The 18,853-nt window shown below is 59.6% G+C and overlaps 1 pseudogene; it reads right to left on the bottom strand.

The window, feature by feature from the left end:
• Positions 1–777: 777 nt before the first annotated feature.
• Positions 778–18,562, bottom strand: LOC135877862 (kinesin-like protein KIF21B; annotated as a pseudogene).
• Positions 18,563–18,853: the final 291 nt, after the last annotated feature.

Genomic DNA, 18,853 nt, shown 5'->3' on the forward strand with positions numbered 1-18,853 from the left:
CCAGCTTCCTTCTCTCCACCCCCGGGGCAGAAGGGGGGGCATCCTGGCTCAGAACGAGGTGGGTCAGATGCAGAGGTCGACAATTGCCAGGCAGCATGGGGATTTGGTCAGGAGACCCAGCGATGGAGCTGCTGCCGGAGCCCCTTGCAAGGAGCCCCAGTGCAGTGCCGGGACTCGGAAGCCGTCTTTGGGAGCGGGTCATTCCCCAGCGGTGCTCCATGCACCCTGCTGGTGCTAGGCTGGGGTCGGCAGCACACAAGCCCTCTCCGTATTTCGGTACCGGCCGGCAGATCCCAGCTCTGCTGAACGACGAAGTGTGGAGAGGGGCCTGCAGCCGCTTGCAGAAGGAATGAGACCACAGGCACCCAGGAGGTGCAGAGGCCAGCAGCAGGATGCAGGTGGCAGGATCCCTCTCGCACATCCAGGCTCTGGGGCTGCTGAACGGGCTGCGGGACAGACTGGAATGATCCCGTTGAGTCTCTCAACTTGGGGTCCTCCCTGTGGCTGGCAAGGCCATGTCCCAAAGCACTGCCCTGGTCAGCAGAAAGCCCTATGCATCATGGAAACCCAGCGTGGGGCTGGACGGGAACGACGCCCCCTAGCCGTGGGAGCTGGCAGTTCACAAAGCCCCAGCTGAGACACCGTCACCCCAGAGTCCTGGAAACTGGAGCACACACAGGCCAGGCCGCTCCCAGCTCTTCACAGCCAGGGAGAGGGGCTGGGGCCTGGGCCCGCCAGGGAGCCTGACAGTCGCCCTGGCTCCGGCCTTTCCAGTGCCTAGGTTGGGCCGTTCAGCAATCTTCTCCTGCTCCAGAGCTTCACTGTCAGGTCGCTGGGGAAGGAAGAGAGAGAGGAAGTGAGGCCGGGGGCTGCCCCCGCCCCAGCTGGGAGAGGCAGCACAGCGAGTACAATCAGCTACGGGCCACACCCTGCCCCCAACTCCCCCACCCCCAAATGCATCACGCTGCAGCCCAGGAGAGCAAGGCCGCTGTGCCCCAGGCGGGCGGGCACCGGCGCAAGGAGGGAGCAGATGCGCCCAGCTGCCCGCCAGCGGGATAATCCCCCAGAGCGCCAGTAACGGGGCACTCTGCCAGAGCGCAGGCTCAGCCAGTGGCACCTCACTGGCAGTGGCCAGTGACGCAGTGGGGGGTGGGGATGGGGCAGGGATCCCCCCAGCAGTGGCCCAGGAGGAGCAGTAGTCAGATGGGCAAACCCCATGCAGCACCGAGCTGGCCGCTGGATCCAATCTCCTGGGGGGGGGGGGGGTGGAGGGCAAGAGGCAGTCTCCTCTTGCAAAGAGCTCTACATGGGGGGAAAATCCAAAAGAATCTCATACCGTTAAGAAGCAGCTGAGACCAGAGCGGAGAGAGAAGAGACAGAGAGAGAAAAAAGGAGAGAGAGCCAGAGAGGGGGTGAGAGCCAGAGAGAGCAGGAGGAGGGTCAAGGCAGGCTAGTGGCACGCCCCTTTATGGCAAGGACGCGGCGAGGAAGGCAGGGGGTGAGCCCAGGCACGTAAGTCCATAGCTTTACCCGGCAGTCACTGCGGCACAGAGAGAAACAGAGGGGGGAAGAGAGGAAGAGAAAGGAAAGGAGAAAAGGGACATGGTCGGAAAAGAGGAGATCAGAGACCGTGCCAGAGACATTGTGAGCCCGGGGACCCTCTCTGGGGGCCAGGGCTGTGCACAGGGGCCGGGGAGCGGAAGGAGGGGGCGGTGGTGCTCTCATTGGAGATGCACAAGGTGCCCTCGAGGAGGAGCTGGTGCCCGGCTGGCAGGAAGCCCGTTCTCTGCACTGAGGGTGGCAGGGCCAGCAGCACCATGTCTGGCTAGTCCCGGCACATCGAAGGAGCTGGCAAGAGCATCCCAAAAGCATGGCGGGGCAGGACCAGCGCTTGGCATAACTGGATGGGGCAGAAGAGCCTCACTGTGGGGCGACCTAACAACGGCTGAGAGATGGAGGAGACGAGAGGCTAGATGGGGAGGGGTTGGGGGCCCTGCAGCCGACTGCTGCCCCACACCAAACCGCCTGCAGCCCGGCTCCGGTGCTGTTCCCATCCATCGCTCCCAGTGCCATTCCAGGCCCTGCCACATGGGGGGAGCAACAGTGGATTTGGAGAGCTCCTGAGGCTCTGCTGCACCGGGGTGAGTTGGGGGTCAGACCTCCCTGCCCCCCGCCGCAGGGGCCTAGCCCTGCCCACCGCCCTCACCTGGAAGCAGTGAATATGTGCTTGGAATTGGTGCAGATGGCATTGATGGGGCTGTCGTGGCCCTTGATCTCCCCAACAGGTGTGAAGTTCTCCACGTTCCAGACCTTCACCACGCCCCCGCGGCAGGCGCTCAGCAGCATGGGGCGGCCGGGGACGAAGGCCAGGGCGCAGACCCAGTCCTTGTGCGCGTTGGGGATTTGCTGGCAGGCACAGAGACAGGGCAGAGCCAGTGAGGGCCCTGGGGCCAACAGAACACGATCCACACTGCCAGCCGGGGCCATCAAGACTCAAACCGCCCCCTGAGCTCCAGGGCAGGGTCAGGCCAGCAGCCAGAGCCAGATGCTGGGTTTGCAGCTGGCTGCTGGCTCTGTAATGGGCTGATGCAAACCCCCCACATCTGTACCGTGGCTGAGAGCTGGAATTTTTAAGCTCCGCTCGATTTCTCATCAAGCAGCAGCCGAGGATTTGAATTCAAGACAACCGGACTCTGGTGAGCTACAGAAGCAGCTCAGCAGGAGAGAAGAGGGCTCCGCCCCAGGACATAAGAACATAAGAAAGGCCGTCCTGGGTCAGACCAAAGGTCCATCTAGCCCAGTATCTGTCTACCGACAGTGGCCAATGCCAGGTGCCCCAGAGGGAGTGAACCTAACAGGCAATGATCAAGTGATCTCTCTTCTGCCATCCATCTCCATCCTCTGACGAACAGAGGCTAGGGACACCATTCTTACCCATCCTGGCTAATAGCCATTTATGGACTTAGCCACCATGAATTTATCCAGTCCCCTTTTAAACATTGTTATAGTCCTAGCCTTCACAACCTCCTCAGGTAAGGAGTTCCACAAGTTGACTGTGCGCTGCGTGAAGAAGAACTTCCTTTTATTTGTTTTAAACCTGCTGCCTATTAATTTCATTTGGTGACCCCTAGTTCTTGTATTATGGGAATAAGTAAATAACTTTTCCTTATCCACTTTCTCAACATCACTCATGATTTTATATACCTCTATCATGTCCCCCCTTAGTCTTCTCTTTTCCAAACTGAAAAGTCCTAGCCTCTTTAATCTTTCCTCATATGGGACCCTCTCTAAACCCTTAATCATTTTAGTTGCTCTTTTCTGAACCTTTTCTAGTGCTAGAATATCTTTTTTGAGGTGAGGAGACCACATCTGTACACAGTATTCGAGATGTGGGCGTACCATGGATTTATATAAGGGCAATAATATATTCTCAGTCTTATTCTCTATCCCCTTTTTAATGATTCCTAACATCCTGTTTGCTTTTTTGACCGCCTCTGCACACTGCGTGGACATCTTTAGAGAACTATCCACGATGACGCCAAGATCTTTTTCCTGACTTGTTGTAGCTAAATTAGCCCCCATCATGTTGTATGTATAGTTGGGGTTATTTTTTCCAATGTGCATTACTTTACATTTATCCACATTAAATTTCATTTGCCATTTTGCTGCCCAATCACTTAGTTTTGTGAGATCTTTTTGAAGTTCTTCACAATCTGCTTTGGTCTTAACTATCTTGAGTAGTTTAGTATCATCTGCAAACTTTGCCACCTCACTGTTTACCCCTTTCTCCAGATCATTTATGAATAAATTGAATAGGATTGGTCCTAGGACTGACCCTTGGGGAACACCACTAGTTACCCCTCTCCATTCTGAGAATTTACCATTAATTCCTACCCTTTGTTCCCTGTCCTTTAACCAGTTCTCAATCCATGAAAGGACCTTCCCTTTTATCCCATGACAGCTTAATTTACGTAAGAGCCTTTGGTGAGGGACCTTGTCAAAGGCTTTCTGGAAATCTAAGTACACTATGTCCACCGGATCCCCCTTGTCCACATGTTTGTTGACCCCTTCAAAGAACTCTAATAGATTAGTAAGACACGATTTCCTTTTACAGAAACCATGTTGACTATTGCTCAAGAGTTTATGTTTTTCTATGTGTCTGACAATTTTGTTCTTTACTATTGTTTCAACTAATTTGCCCGGTACCGACGTTAGACTTACCGGTCTGTAATTGCCGGGATCACCCCTAGAGCCCTTTTTAAATATTGGCGTTACATTAGCTAACTTCCAGTCATTGGGTACCGAAGCCGATTTAAAGGACAGGTTACAAACCTTAGTTAATAGTTCCGCAACTTCACATTTGAGTTCTTTCAGAACTCTTGGGTGAATGCCATCTGGTCCCGGTGACTTGTTAATGTTGAGTTTATCAATTCATTCCAAAACCTCCTCTAGTGATACTTCAATCTGTGACAGTTCCTCAGATTTGTCACCTACAAAAGCCAGCTCAGGTTTGGGAATCTCCCTAACATCCTCAGCCGTGAAGACTGAAGCAAAGAATCCATTTAGTTTCTCCGCAATGACTTTATCATCTTTAAGCGCTCCTTTTGTATTTTCATCGTCAAGGGGCCCCACTGGTTGTTTAGCAGGCTTCCTGCTTCTGATGTACTTAAAAAACATTTTGTTATTACCTTTGGAGTTTTTGGCTAGCCGTTCTTCAAACTCCTCTTTGGCTTTTCTTATTACACTCTTGCACTTAAGTTGGCAGTGTTTGTGCTCCTTTCTATTTGCCTCACTAGGATTTGACTTCCACTTTTTAAAGGAAGTCTTTTTATCTCTCACTGCTTCTTTTATGAGACAATGGCTCATTGGGATTGGCCAGGGGATCTCCAAGCTCCGATCAATCCAAGCTGTGCTGGCAACCCGGATACGAGACACACAAGATGGGGGAGAGAATCTCTTTGATTGGACCAATTTCTGTGTGTGGGGGGGGGGGGGGGGGGAGGGACAAGTCTGCAAACTCAGCTCTTCTTCCAGGGTGGGGCTTGAAAGCTTGTCCCTTCCACGCACAGGAGCTGGTCCAATAAAAGAGATTCCCCCCCACCCCCATCTCTCTAATTATTTGTCTGCCATCAATCCTCAGCGCTCCAGTGGGAAGAAAAATGAGCATTAGCCTCATTTCATAGGGGAGAGACTGTGGGGGAGGGTCACACAGCCACAAATGGTGACTAGCTCTGGGCAGCTCCATTTTGGGGGACACCCCGACCACCCCATTTTCAGAGGGGTGGAGCCCCCACTGCTCCCCTCGACTCCCACAGTGCCCAGCTCCTCTGAACAACCCGGCCCTGGGCGGGCACACAGTAGGTTCTCCAAAACAGAGCCTCCCCGCCCCCCCACCAAAAAATAAAAATAAAAAAAAATCAATGGAGGTCTCTGAAATGTTAGCCAAGTCTCATGGCAGAGCCAGACCTCCTGCCTCCCAGCACCGGCCTGCACGCCCCCTTCAGCTGCTGCTCTATCCCAGACCCACCGGAGGCCGTCCCCGCACTGCTGCGCGCCACCACTGACCTGGAGAGCCAGGCACTGCGGCCTATGGGGCCCGGAGACCAGACAGCCACACTCACCGGGGTCAGAAATAGGGACAACGCCGAGCGCTATCTACCCCCAGACCAACCTGTCCCCCTTCCCCATAGGCCACTGAGCCCTTTAACCGCAGCAGGTGGGGCCCAGCCCTATAGAACTGGCTACCGTGCATTGCCCACGGCTGTAAACTGCCTTCGGGACCCACCCTGCCAGCCACTGTCGTTTGCAACCCCCGGGGCTCTTCCATTGCCTGGAGGCCCCATGTGCAACGTAGGGATGGGGTCCCTGTGTCTGCCCTCTGATCCTCTGCCCCCAGGACGGCGGGAGCACGCTCCAGACTGGACAGTGACTCTCCAGCAGGTTCTAAGTCCTCGCTCCAGACCCTGGCACTGGCCCTTGAAACGGCACGCTGCGGGTCTAGCCCATCTCTCTGCCCCCCGCCCAGCAGCAGGGCCTTCCTGCTCGTCCCCCTCCGTACCTGGAGGAGCTCCTGCTGCTCCAGGTCCCACTTCTTGATCCCGTTGTCCCTGGAGCCGCTGAAGAGCACGTCGCCCTGGATGGCCAGACACTCGATGCCATCGTAGTGTGGGGGCTCGAAGTTATGGGTGGGGCCGACGTTCCCCACCACGCTGTCCGCAATCTCAAACATCTGCAAGGCAACAGCCCGGAGGGCAGCTGCTGTGAACCCCGGTGGCAAAGGAGACCAGTCGCTCTCAGGTCATTAGGCCAGCAACAGCCCTTTCAGCAAGGCGGGGATGGCGAGAGCGTCCGACCACACAGCTACCACTGGGATGCTGAGCCACGGCCCAGTGAAATGAGACAGGGATGGATTGGCAGCGGCAGGGTTCTGCCTGCTTACGCCACGCTGGGATCCTTGGGCAGAGGCCATGTGGGGACACAATGGCTCAGCACTAGGGCTGAGATACAGGTCGCGGGTTCGAACCTCGCCCGGCTCAGCTGGGACTGGAAATCTCCGCCTCCTCCAATGGTTTGGTGGCCAACGTGCGGGCACAGCTCAGCGTCCGGCTGGCAGGGGGCCACGTTGCAAAGACAAAATAGCCTCCTTGGCAGCAGGTTCAGCAGAGGCCACGGAGGGCAGGAGGAGGTGGGTTCCACCTTCCACGCAGGAGGCGTCAGGAGGAAGCGGGGGGTGCGGAGGGGAGGCCTGGGCCGGGCACCTGGAATTCTGGTCTCCACGGCTGCCGAGCTGCCCAGCACTTTGAGACATGGCAGCTCCTCCATCATTTCCCGGATCTGGGTTCCAGGACGCTCTTAGGGGCAGTGCACAGACCCTGCTCCCCGTGACCCACAGACACACCTGGCAGGTGTGGGGACAGGAACGCTGGCCAGCTGCAAAGCCACCAGGTCCTTCAGGCCACGAGCGCTGGGGGGCTCATGGCATTTCTCAGACCCTGGTGGCATTTGCAAATGTGCTCAGTACTGGCCTCCCTCTGCGCCCGCTGCGATCAACAGAACGGCTCCTTCCCGCCCCCCATGGGAGCAGAGTTAGGCCGACGCTGGGCGCTCTGGACAACCCCACCCAGCGCGTCCCCTCCTCGCCAGGCCTTTGGTGGACAGCGAGCCCCTGTAGCTGGCACCTACAGGAGAGCGGCTATGCATGGGGGTGGGGAGGGCTGGCACAAGCAGCAGTTCCTGGGCTCAAAGGCCCCTTGTGCTGCCTGTGAGCGGGAGGGAGGGAGGGAGGGTCCCAGGGTACCTTGACGTAGTGATCCTTGGAGCCGGTGACGACCAGGTCAGGGTTGCTCACGGTCTGGTTCACAGTGAGACACATCACAGGCCCGATGTGGCCGGTCAGCTTCCCGATAGGCTGCAACCTACAAGCAGGAGCCCGGGGCCTCAGGGTGTGGGGTGCGCTCAGCAGGAGGCGCTCTTCGCTGGCCCAGTCTCCAAGGCTCCCAGCAGGGACCCTCCCAGCCCCAGGCCCCTCTCCACCATCCCAAGCAGAAGCGGGGACCTCGGGCTCCGGGGCGCAGAGCACGGAGCAATCTCGGGGATACCACATCCCTCAGCACCATGGGCCGTGATTGTGGCCTTGGGCTAGGGGCAGGGAGCTGGGCTCAGATGCGGTGTCAGGGGGTGACCGTCTTGTCCACCGATCTCCTAAGGCAGGGGCGGGGAAAGCTACGGCCCGCAGGCTGGATCCAGCCCGTTGGTTAATTTCATCTGACCCGTGGCGCCCTCTCCCACCACCCGCTGCAGGGGAAGCCCCAAGCCTCCGCGCCCCCCTGGCAGGCAAGTGGCCCGTGATTGATTTTTTCTGTGGGTCAATGGCCAGTGACAGAGAAAAGGTTCCCCACCCCTGCCCTAAGGGCTGCAGCTGGGAGAGGAGCACTGGGTCCTGCTTTCAGCCACCCTTGGGCGTGATCAGCAGCTGCTGGGGCTGATGTAGTGCAAAGCCCAGGAGCAAACAGGCTAAGCTGCTCCACGCTGGGGTTTGTGCCAGTGCAGCTTCCCCCGGTGCCAGTCCAAATCCGCCCCTGCCTCAATAACACAGCTTCCAGCCGGGAGGGAGCGGGCCCCCGCCCAGCCCAGAACGACTGCTCCCTCTGCCTACGCAGCACCCGTCTGCCTCCCCACAAGAGCTGCCCTTGCCTGGGGGCCCAAGTTAGCCCCGCCCGGACCTGTTGAGCTCCCAGATGCGGACAGAGTTCCCGGCGGCAGCGTAGAGCATGGTGCCGGCGGGGTTGAGTGCGATCTGGTTGATCTGGTGCTCGCCCTGCACGCTAGCGATGGTGCGGGTGGTGGTCCCGGCACAGGCGTCCCCAGAGATCACCTGACCTGAAGAGCTAAGCCAAAGAGACAGAAACAGGTGAGCCTCAAGGCAGAGACCCTCGCGGGAGGGAGGGGGCAATTTACACAGTGTGGAATGGAAGATCTAGCCTGTTGTGGACTGATTAGAAGGCTGGAGAGCGTCTGTCCCCAGCCATCTATAGGGTGAAGCAACGCCACTTCCTGGCCACATGCAGTGCCAGTGGTGCCAGGATGAGACCCCCCCGCTCAGCCCCACGTCCCCTCAAGCCAGGAGCAATGGCACAGCAAGGGTGACCCAGGCAGCAGCTTTCGGCACCCAAGGGAGGTGCCTTGCCGCGCAGCCAGCCAGACCCGTACCAGCAGGCGTGCCAGCTCCACGCCCAGGGCGGAGCGACACAAACCCCACCCCTGGCCTGGAGTTGATGTTGACAGGCAGCCCAGGCATATTCCCGCCCAGGGCCGGCGCTTCCTTTTAGGCGACCTAGGCGGTCGCCTAGGGCACCAGGATTTTGGGGGGGGGGGCGGCAATTCGGCGGCGGGGGGTCCTTCCGCGCTCCGGGTGTTCAGCGGCAATTCTGCAGCGGGTCCTTCACTTGCTCCAGGACCCGCCGCCGAAGTGCCCCGAAGACCGGGAGCATGGAAGGACCCCCCCACCGCTGAATTGCCGACGACGACCGGGAGCACGGAAGGACCCCCGCCTAGGGCGCCAAAAACCCTGGCGCCGCTCCTGTTCCCGCCAGTCAGATTGGGGAGGCCTAGAAGAGAAGTCTCAGTCTGTGGCTGGGCACCAGAGAGAGGGGCTGATACGCTGGGGTCTGGAAACGGTGCTGGCAGCTGCAGATGGGTCATTACCCATCCCTGATCAAAGCAACTGTAGGGTGCACGGTGCCCCCCGAAACAGACGAGAGGAGCAACTGCCCTGAGAGCAGAGCACCAAGCCACGGAGCCTCCACGAGCCAGGCCAGGCTAGAGCGACCAGCATTGCAGCATTCCTAGACTCAGCCCTGCAGACCAGCCCGGCTGCCTGGCCTTTGCAATGCTGCCCTGGGTGCAGAACGCTGGCAGGGTAGCGCGTCGAGCTTGGCCAGGCCCACAGGGCAGCCTCGGTGCGTCAGGTACTTACGTGAGGGTGCGGACGCACTTGGCCGAGTCCCGGATATCCCACACCTTGATGTAGGAGGTGGAGACAGTGAAGACCAACCCTGAGTGGCTGCAGTACTTGATGGACACCACATTATTGGGGTGGCCCTTTAGCGAGGCGATTTCCTGGCCCGTCACCAGGTTCCACATTTTGCAGCTCCGGTCTGCGGGAGGAGGCAGGAGCACATGACATTGCGGGACCCTTCCTGTCCTCAGCAAAGGATCCCCATGGCTTCCTCCCTCCCTCCCCCCCCGCCACCCCCTGCTCCCACGAGTGCCCCAGGGGAGCTCAGTCCCTGTGGCCCATCCAGCCCCTGGCACCTCCGCCAGACCTGCCAACGGGGGGAGGGTCTATTAGTGCCAGGTGCGAGGTGAACATCCAGCCACTAGGAACCGTGTAGAGGCCCCAACAACTCGCTTCAGGGATGTCACCACACAGCTGTTCAGCCTAAGGACTCGTGCAGCATTGCTGCCCTCTGCTGGGGGGACCCAGAACTGCACCGGCCCGTTGTGGCTTTCAGGCAGGCCGGTGCCATCCGAGCAAGAGGCTCCTGTCCTGCCCCCGCACTTTGGGGTGGCTCAGCCCCTCCCCTGGGTAACAGGCTCACTCCCCAGTGATCACACCCAGAGCTCAGCAGCCGGCCCACCCCCGAGGCGCGCACCTTTGGATCCGGAAAAGAGCAGCTCGTCGGTGGCGTCCACACAGAGAACGGGCTTGGAGTGTCCTTCCGCCACGGAGATGCACTGCAGCGGGGCCGTCCGGGTGCTCCTGGCACCGCCCACGGGGTTAATGAGGCCCCTTCCGTGGGAGAGAGAGAGAGCAAGGGCATCAGCAGGGGGGCGCTGGCTGGGTGACCCAGGACGAAGCCAGATCCCGCCCCACGAGGCTGCCAGGGCCTGCTAGTGGGGCTCCGGAGCAAAGCAAACCACAGACAGAAGCTGCTGGGCAGCCTGCTCCCCAGACAGGCCCCCCGGGGGCAGGTCACACCCCGTTGGTGCTAAGGGCTCAGGGACTCGTGCAGACCCTGCCTTGGCTTGTGGCAGGGGCTTGGAAAGGAAACGGGCTTCACCCCCTGGCCATCTCACTGCTGGCACAGATGAGCTACCCCCTCCCCCCGTGAGAGCTGTGGGTGGCCCCTGTGCCCCATCCAGGCAAGATCCCAAAGCCAACAGAGTCCAGGCTGCTGCATGGCACACGCTGCCCCATCCCCTGTGGAGTCAGAGACTAGCAGGGACAGGCTGGCTCCGGACCCAACCCCCAGAACCTCTGGGCTTGAACAAACTGGGGCCCTGCTCCAGCCGTGCTATGTGGGGCATAAGGGCACCACCCCGTGGCCAGCGGGGGGGGGGGGGGGGGGAAGCGCCCTCTCTTCATCTGACCCACTCCGGTTTTGCAATGAGCTTCACCCTGCTTTGGCAGATGGGGAAGGGATTTTTAACAGGTCACGTGGCGGATCAATGGCAGAGCTGGGAACGGAGCCCAGGAGTTCTCAATCCCCCGAGAACAGGGAGAGAACCCAGGAATCCTGGCTCCCTGGCCAGGAGACAATCCTGTCTCAAACCAGTTCTAGGCTTTGCCCCAGCAACAGCCAATGGGGCTGTGAGCAGAGTTCAGAGGGAGGTTCTAGAGCGCTGAGCACATGAGAATCGACACCCCTGAGGAAAGAGCCCAGGTGGAAGAACCCATCATGGAGAGGGTTGATAGCCCCAAAGCAGCATCCCAGCCAGGATCTCTAAGCACCTCCCCTCCTCCCAGCAGGGTTGGATTACAGGTGGGGACACTGAGGCAACGGGAGGGGAAAGGGCTAGCCCAGGGTCACACGGCACATTTGTGGCATGGTTGGAATGGATTTTTTGAGGGGCGCTGAGCACCCACTACTCCAGCTGATGGTGCTCAGGGTGTCAGAGTCAGGCCCACGGTGTCTCAAATAGGCACCCAAAGGCCAGTGGGGAGATGCTCCTCTGCCAGCCTGGCCCTTTTGATGTGCAGGGAATGGGGGAAGGAGAGTTGTCCTGGCACAGACACTGCCTTGGGCTAGCGTAATTGGTTCTATGTGGCTTGTGTTGCAAACCCAGGCATGCTGGGGGCAGAGCCAGGGCCTTAGCACACCCCATTAGGGGAACTCTGGGTTGTGGCATAGCTGGCAAGCAGCCCTTTGGGAGGTTGCAGTGAGTTAGAGCAACCCCAAGGCTGCTCTAATATATCTGGGAGGCTGCACAGGCCTCAGCAGCAGCCACAGGATCCTCGGTGCCAAGAGGCTGCACCCCAGGTGTTTACTCTTTGCAGATGGGGAAACCGAGACACAAGACAGGGATAACAATCCTGACCAGCCTCGCCATGGGTGCTGGGAGGCTGAAGCCACATTTGTCAAGTGCATTGAGATGTCTGAACTGAAGGTGCGAGAGAAGACAAAAAAAAAAAAAAAAAAGCATCATAGCCTGGACCCTCCAAGCATCCACCGGCTCCAACAGCTGGCCTGCCCTGCCTCTTGCAGCTAGGCCAGACACAGCGCAAGATATCATCACTACCCGCCCTGCCCTCGAGGCAGAATAGAGCATGCAGCTGCCCCCATTCAGTGAAAGCACCGTACGCTATCCGCTTAAACACCCAGCACTGCATTTCAAGACGATGGCTCAGACCTTAAGGCACTGGAGACCAGAGGCAGAAAGGGACTTCCACAGCCGGATACGGCATGCCAGGGCCATGCGGGGAAGCAGAGAGAAGGAAAGAGGGACACACAGCGAGCAAGAGCAGCACCAGGACAGAGTCCCAATAGATTTAGCAAAGAAGCAAGGCCCAGAGTTTGGCCAGCACGGATTCAGCATGCAGGGCAGGGGGAGGGAAATGCGAGAAGCAGGAGAGTTCTAATCAATAGAAAGTTGTATGTACCTCAGCACCTCCGAGACAGAGGAATCGCTGTCATCAGACCTAGGGACAGAAAATTAGCAGGATTACGGGAGAAAAAATCCCGGATGAGAGAGGCAGCAGCGGAGTCAGAGAGTGGAGTGTTGTTATTGCATCCAAGCTAGCGGGGTAGAGAGGGAGGAGCGGACACAGAAAACCAGAGAGGAAAGGGGCAGAGGAGCAGGAAGGGACACGTGGCTCGGACACAAGATCTTTCAGGCTGGACTGGAGTCATTCAGCCAGAAGGGACTGTTACAATCACCCAGTCTGACCAGTACAGTGCAGGCCTGAGGCCTCGCCCGGGGATTCCTGCATCCAGTCTTCATTTAATCTTCCCATGGTCCCCCCGTCTCATCACTGCCACCAGCCATCCAACCTAGCCCCTCAGGTTCCGCACTCCTGGTTTTGGGGTACGGCTGGGGCGTTCTGACACGGTCCGGCTCTGCGCTATCGTGCGGTCTGCTAGCAGGTGGGATGGGGACCAGGGGCTGTTCCCGAGTTGCAGGCAGCGCCATGGGCTCCCGCCGGTTAGAACATCGCTGCCAAACTGGGATTCTGCAGGGAGGCAGATGGGAGGTGGTTGCTACCAGCTCCCATAGGGCCAGGTCCTCAGGGGCTGTAATTCAAAGCCGCTCTGCTGCCCCCATGGCAGCTAGGCCAATTTGCACCCGTGCAGGGGCTGGCCCGTGACGGTCAAAGGCAGTCCTAAGGTGGGCTCGTTCCTCCGTAGAAACCACAGGCTGCCACTGGAGAGCACCCCCACCCCACCTCCGAAGGGTCACAGCCCCTGGCACCAGGAGCAATCGGAGCACCTACGGGCCCCTGGCGGAAAGCTCGCCCCACCCAGAGCAGCCATGTCACCTCCTGAGGGGGACCGGGACCTGTGAGCAGCCGGCATCTCCCCACAGAGCACAGCGGGAGAGGGAGCAGGGCCCAGAAGGGGCAGGTGCAATGGCACAGCCAGTGCCCCACAGAACCGGGGTAGGGCCGACTGGGAAATGGCTTCCCCACCGCCTGGGGACCCCTGCCAAGCCCAGCGCCGATGAGCCCCACGCTTCGCTGGGGACGGGATGGTGGCTTAGTGTCCTCAGCTAGCAGCCCCCTGGACCCACCTCACCCGCTTTATAACTGCAGCCAAACCCACCCAGCAGCGTCCCTGCGGGTGAAATTCTCCTCTGCTGGCAGCCAGTGTGACAGCTGCCATCTTGGCCAACACACTGGGGCCTGAACCAGGGCCCTCCAGAGCTACCAGCAGGAGCTAAAGAGCCCAGGGCCGCTAGTGGGGCCTGTGACAGCCCCAGCCCCCCAGGGGATCCCCACGGGCCCAGCGGGGGACCAGGCACTGCCACGTGTATGCACACAACGCTAAAGGCCAGGGCACCGCTTCGGGCCTGTTCTGAGGGCTCTAGCAGTGCAATGTAACGACGAGCCTCCAGCTGGATCATCTACAGGGAGGGCATCTGCCACCCCAGGCTCTCAACAGCAGCTGCTTCTGCCTGAGCTAAAGGCCCAGGCTTGGCAGCTCAGGGGCAGCCCCGAGACAAGGTCTAGCCAGTAGAGGGGGGCCAAAGACCCCCCCCCCCATATCAATGGGGTTATAGACAGGTCTGGCATAGGGCCCCTGCCCAGGGAGATGCTGCCCCATGTGAAGTTCTACTGCACCGGTATTGCAGCTCTCTGCCTTCGCCCTGGTCGCTTCACGAGCCCGGCAGGAGCCTGGGGCTGACTCCAGCTGGGACTGCCGGGCCCGAGGCAGAGCGGGGACGGTACCTGGGGACAGCCATGGGAGTCACCGTCTGCCATTCACTGCTCTTGGGGCTGGGCTCCCTGGAGCTTCACCCCCCTACCCGCTCCTTGCCCCGCGAGGCTCTTACTTGTCCAGCGCGGAGCCCTGGCTCTGGTTGCTGGTGAGGCGGGAGAAGACGTTGCGGTCATTGCGTGGCCTGGTGGGAGGGGATGAGGGAGGCGTGAAGCCAACGTCCGAAGTCCTGAGCCGGGGTGTTCAGAAAGAGACCCATGATCACAAGCCTGGTTCGGGGATCTACCCCCTGCCCCGCACCTCCACTCAGCACAGGGAGGCCTGCAGTGCCAGCCCATGGTGAAGTGATTATTCCCCTCTATTCGGCACTGGTGAAGTCACACCTGGAGTATTGCATCCAGTTTTGGGCCCCCCGCTACAGAAAGAATGTGGACATATTGGAGAGAGTCCAGCGGAGGGAAACAAAAATGATTAGGGAGCTGGGGTACATGACTTATGAGGAGAGGCTGAGGGAACTGGGCTTGTTTAGTCTGCAGAAGAGAAGAGTGAGGGGGGATTTGATAGCAGCCTTCAACTACCTGAAGGAGGGGGTTCCAAAAAGGATGGAGCTTGGCAAATGACAGAATGAGGAGCAATAGTCTCAAGTTGCAATGGGGGAGGTCTAGGTTGGATATTAGGAAAAACGATTTCACTAAGAGGGCGGTGAAGCACTGGAATGGGTTCCCTAGGGAGGTGGTGGAATCTCCTTCCTTAGGGGTTTTTAAGGTCCGGCTTGACAAAGCCCTGGCTGGGATGCTTTAGTTGGGGATTGGTCCTGCTTTGAGCAGGGGGTTGGACTAGATGACCTCCTGAGGTCCTTTCCAACCCTGATATTCTAGGATTCTATGGCACAGCTGGATCCAGCACCCAGCGTCGTGCCTGGGCACAGCCGAGTGCACAGGCCGGTCCCCGATGGGGAGCTAGGCCCACGTGCTCTCCAGCCTCTCCCCACTCACCTGGCAGGCTGCCCCCGGTCATAGGATTTCCTGCGGGTCAGAGGCGAGGTGTCCGAGCCACGGGACTGCCTAGGGCTGGAACAGAGCAAGACCAGATCAGCAATAGCCCCTCCTTGGGGCCAGGGCCCTTCAGCACTGAACAGGCCTACCCCAGAGCAAGCGAGCCGAGAGCCCTGGGGCAGCGCACAGATCCACCTCCCGAGCCAGGGGTCCAGCGGGCTGGATCAGGCCCCGGCAGGGCCCAAGGCCAGGCCAGCGGCCCCGGCTAAGGGTTTGCGCTGTGAGCGCAGGTCCTGTTGGCTTCATCACCGAGACTGCTGCCGGAGAAGGCAGCTCCGTGCCTTCGATAAGAGGGCTGTGGAGACTGGACGCCCAACTCTGTCCGACAGCAGAACCCGGTTTGTGCCCGCCTTCCCCAGGCCCCATCCCCCCGACGGGCAGTTTGTGGACACTGGCAATCCAAGATGGCAGAGCAAGCTGGCCCCACCACTGCATGCTGGGACAGGCTGGGTCGACCGAGAGGAGTCCAGACTCAAGGCTCCAAGGGCAGAATACGATGGCCCAGCCCACCTCTTCCCCCAAGGGCCTGTAAGCACGTGGGGCCCACGCTTGCCAGGGCTTACAAGGTGCTGCCGCGGGTGGGCAGGCTGATGGTGCGGGAGACCTTATCCTTGTAGTAGGAATCCCGGATGGAAAAGCCGATCCCGTCTTCCTTGATCTCCATGAGGGACACCAAGGACTTGGTGATGTTCTTGGTGGAGATGTCCAGCGTGGGTCCCAGGCACTCGGCCGACACAGCCTTCATCTGGCCTGACAGCTTGGGTTCCCCCTATGGCGTGGCACAGGGAGGGGAGAGCTGAGAGGCGAGGAGTTCACTGCCCCGAGGGTAGCACGTGGAGCGAGTCTGAGACGCTGGCGCCCCTTGGCCATTCAGTTCCAAGAAGCCTCTGAGGCCAAGCACCCAGCAGTGGCAGATCTAGAGAAACCTTTCAGTTGGGCCCCGGTTGCCAGCATTAACGTTTCATGAGCTCATTAATGAGGGCAACAGGAAGTACCCCCTGTGCAAGGCTGAAACGTGTATGGCCCAGAGTTCCGGAGCAGCTCTCCCAGGAGGATTCGGCACATGGAGGGACTGGTCCAGTCAATTAGCTGCTGGGAAGGGCGCACAGCACCAGGGTGTCACATGGGTTTTATTTGCTCCCAGAGGAGGGCTAGACAGCACCAGGGCACCTTGCCTGGATTCAGGGAAGCCCAGTACAGCTCAATGATGTGGCATTTGGGGGTTTAAAGTGGGCTCTACGACTCAAGGAGCCATTTATAGGGCCAAAGTAACACGCCAGGCACGGCCGTCACCAGGAGACCAGACCCCGGGCTATTTCAGTTCCAGACCCAAGACATTCCGCCCATGGAGAAGACTCCCGCCAAGGGCCACCGCCCAGCCGTGAGCACAAAGGGAGAGGGGGTACAATGGACCAAAGACCCCACATCTGGACGTTAAATGGCCCTGTCTGTGGCTGTGAACTGACCTTGAACTTGAAGTCGTCCTGGCTGGCCGAGCCCTTCATGGTGAAAGACTGGGAGAAGCTGTAGGAAACAAAGGGTTAAATGGCCGATCCCCTTTAAGGCTTAACTTAAAGCTAAAGGAAGAAACCACTGCCCATCACCTCCACCCCATAACACCCTATCACCAGCCCGGCTACGGTTCCTCCTCCCATTCCCCGAGGTACAGCCCATCCCCCGGTCCCTTTCGGGGCCCTCTTCCCTCCCAGTTCCATCTTGCCCCTGGCCCTCAAGAGGAACGATTACTGGGACAGTTCTGTACAGCCCCTGCACGCCTGGGTTTGAGCATGGCCAGTCATCGCGTGTGGGTAGCCTGTGCACCGTCGGGTCACACGTAGGAGCTCTGAGGGGCTGGAGCATGCTCGGTGCAGACAGAACCTGGAGAATTTAGCTGCCAAGTTCTAACGGGTCTACCTTGCCAATGAGTGCCACAGAGATGCGCCCCCCTCCCTCCATAGATCCCGCCGCTCAGGGGCGCACGAGGCTGGGACACTGCATGCTCCCTGGTGCGCTTACCTCCCCTCCGAGGCCAGGCTGAACTCCGAGATCTCCTCGTCCGTGCTGGCGTAGCCGTTCTCTGCACAAGGAACAGCCGACAAGGGTGCGTCAACGCGACAGAGGGTGGGAGGGCACCGCACTGGGCCGGTCCGATCAGAGCCAGCCAGCAGGCGGTCGCCAATCAGCGTGTGGCCCTTTAGGTCCTTGGGACCCCCCCAGACCACTGCTATCGTATCATTAACTCTTTGCCACCAAAGCGCCATCAGTGCATCCTCACGGCTGGACAGGCTGTGACCATGTGGGCTGATACGTCTGGATGAAGTGGGCCTATCACTCCTGCCCACAGGGTCAGAGCAATGCCAAGAGCCCTGGGGTGGGCTCCATCTGTCCCAATGGGCAGACGTGCCATCTGTAGGGGCAGGGAAACACCCCAAGCCTTCCCAGCTGCTGCCAGCCCCAGGCCCCACTGCCGGCTGCTTTGCCAGCCAATGCCCAGTACTCACGGGGGTCCCCAGGAGGGAAGAGCCCAGCACCCACCTTGCTGCACGTTGTGGATGAGCGCCTGCAGCTCGGGGTGGGACTCCGCTTTCTCCCGCAGGGCATCCAGGATCACATGGTTCTGGGAGGAGCCGGTCACATCCGTTTGTCTCAGGCGCCCTTCCAGCAGGCGAATCTGGGCTTCTTTCTGAGCCACCTGCAGCCCCTGTTTGGCGGGAGCAGGAGGTTACCTTCCGTCCAGCACACAGGACGGGCCAGTGGGTGGGATGGGGAATCAGCTCCTGGCTTCAATCCCTGTCCCTGGGCACAGATGCAAGTTCCACACCAGCCTCACTCAGCTGCTGCTTGTAACCCATTCCCCGCCCTGGGTCCAGCAGCACACAGGCCAGGCCAGCCTCTCAGTCTCCCTCACCCACGCACAAAGGATGCCCCAGGCGCAGCCAAATAGCCCTGGCTCCAAACCTGACCTGCAGCAATTGTGATCCCACCCCAACAGGGGGCCTCCTGGGATCCCATGTTCTGCGACCCGCCCCCCAGAGCTGCACCCCCACTGGAAGGCCCTTTGCCTGACCTTATCGATGGAAGCCTTGAGGAAGTTGTCCAGCAGGAGGCGTGCCTCGGCCAAGGAGCAGGAGCTGATGACCACGGAGGTGTCGGTGGAGTCCAGCTCCTCCTACGGTGCAGGAGAGGCCCCGAGGGAGGGGAATTAGAACGGCGCTGAGGGCGGTGAAGGGCAGAAAGCAGAGGGCCAGCAGAGACACCAGCGCCACGGAACAGGGGGGGTTTCCTTGACTGGCTGACGCCGGCAGGGACACAGGTGCTCTGCGAGCAGGCGGCGGGGAAGACGACTTGCATGCCAATACTGTGCATGAGCACTCGCACTGGATGTGTGCCTGGAACCAGGCCCCTGATTGGGCCATCTATGGGGCCTGAACCACACACCTGCGGATCTAAAGAAGAGGAGCTTCTACCGCCTGGATGGCAGGAGCTGCTCGCTAGCCAGGTGACCAGAGCAGACCAAGGGCAGGTTTACACTGGGAACTTATACCAGCATAGCTATGTCTCTCCAGGGTGTGAAAATCCTGCCCCCTGCCCCCCGATCCCGGAGAGTGTAGCTCTGCCGACCGAACTAAACAGCCACCTCCT

This window comes from Emys orbicularis, chromosome 4 (assembly GCF_028017835.1).
Source record: "Emys orbicularis isolate rEmyOrb1 chromosome 4, rEmyOrb1.hap1, whole genome shotgun sequence".
In the NCBI taxonomy this organism is placed as follows: Eukaryota; Metazoa; Chordata; order Testudines; family Emydidae; genus Emys; species Emys orbicularis.